We start from the raw sequence: 1894 nt of genomic DNA on the forward strand, positions 1-1894 counted from the left end.
CACTTCTGCAGAGAAGCCTTTCCCAATACCCACTCAAGGTTGCCTCTTGTCCCCTACTCCATTTCCTTCCTTGCCTGTTGTTCACCATTTATGTCCCTGCACTGGTCTGGAAGTCCCATGAGAGCAGAGCCTGGGTCCGTCTTGCTCACCACTGAATTGCCTGTGCCTGGGACATTATATATGTTTGATGACTACTTGTTGATTAAAAATAAATAAATAAACAACATGTGGCAAGGACCTGTGGTAGGAGGAATCACAGAGAATAGGAGGGCATAAGATTAAGAACAGAGACAAAAGTCACAGAGAGTAGTGAGAGATGAGACTGAGCCACTCCAAGAACCACCGGGGGCCTGAAAGTATTTCCTCCCACCTCTGGGTCCCCTTCTGCCCTTCCCCTGTGGCAGAGCCTGGGGTTGGGTGTCTTCTTTCTCCTACAAAAGAGTATCACATAGATACTCTGCCTCACTTGCTCTGTTCCAGGCATAGCTCCTCTGGAAATGAGGTAAGTGGGCACTAGCATCACCTGCTCAATACTCTCCATCTCCACTCCTGCCTTCCCTCCTCCAATCATTTCCTGGTCTGGTGCTGCAGGAACACCGGGGAGGTACAAAAAGGCAGTGGCTGACAGATCCTGGAGTCCCAATCCAGGTCCTTTCTACCGCTCCCCAGCCCAGGTCCCATCTGCACTCCAGCACTACCAGCCTGGCACCCTTCCTCCTTCCTGAGGCTGAAGTGGAAGCAGAGAAGGAGCAGGGCTCTCGGCTGGACCAGAACGGGTTTGAGTCCCCTCAGCTGATTACCGGCGTGTGTCTGCTCGCCAAGCTGCCCTCTGCCCGTTAGATTCCTCACAGGTTAAATGGAGATGCCCCAAGCTCCTAGCAGGGACAGCGCGGGTGCTTGGCGGACCTGCCTGAAAGGCTCAAAATCAGTCTCTTCTGGTTTTCCTCTACGACTCAGCTCAGTTACTCCTCCCCCAACTTTCTCTTACACCTCATCTGCAGTATCTAAAGCTGGGGTTTGGCCGGCGGGCGAGCGGGATCCCAGCCCCAGCGCTGAGCCTCCGTCTCTGCGCAGACCCCCTCTCCGCGCCTCGAGCGCAGTGCACTCCAGCAAACTTTCCGCATCCGCCACCCGCCCGCGTCTACACCTACTGGTGGTTCTGCGGCGCGTGTCCACACAGCCTCACCTGCCCCCGGGTTGCTGGAGGGTGATTCAGTCACAGTCCGCGTCTCCAGTCTCACCCGCCGCGAGTTACGAGGACCGCCAACCTCAGCCTTAGGGATCATTCTTGACTCCCTCTGGATTTCGGGGGCGCCTTAGCCGGCTCACCTGCGCTCTTCTACCCCGCTTTGGCAGCCCCCAGGTCACTGAACACGCCTCAGCTCAGGGGCCGCGTCCACACCGCCTTGGAGATGCCTCAGCTCCGGGGCCGCGTATGCACTGCTCAGGGCTCAGAGCGCGGACCGGGACGCAGACCCCGCGACAGCTGCCCAGAATGGGAAGTGGTGCCCGAATCTTCTCCCGGTGACCCCCACGCCCGGAAAGCCGGCCGGGGGTTGCTTACCTTGCCCGCGCCCTCACGCTCCTGTCCAGGAGACGTCGTCTCTTTCATACATTTTGCAATATTGTCGATGGCGAAAGTAAATGTTATAGATCCTCTCTTGGTCACTTGGCAGTACCCCAACCTCTCCTTTTTCCTTTTTTTTTTTTTTTTTCTGGCCTTTAAGACAATACTCTGCCCCAGCGGCCGGCCGCTGGCCAGGGGGCTCCAGGCAGGCGCGGCTGGCCGCGACGGGGCGGGCCTTGGGCGGGGCCTGGGCGGGGCTGGGCGCGCTGGGGGCGGGGCGGGGCACGCCGGCTCTGGCCACCCTCCCTAGGGGAAGCCTTGCAGACC

This window comes from Vicugna pacos, chromosome 12 (genome assembly GCF_048564905.1).
Source record: "Vicugna pacos chromosome 12, VicPac4, whole genome shotgun sequence".
NCBI classification, from domain to species: domain Eukaryota; kingdom Metazoa; phylum Chordata; class Mammalia; order Artiodactyla; family Camelidae; genus Vicugna; species Vicugna pacos.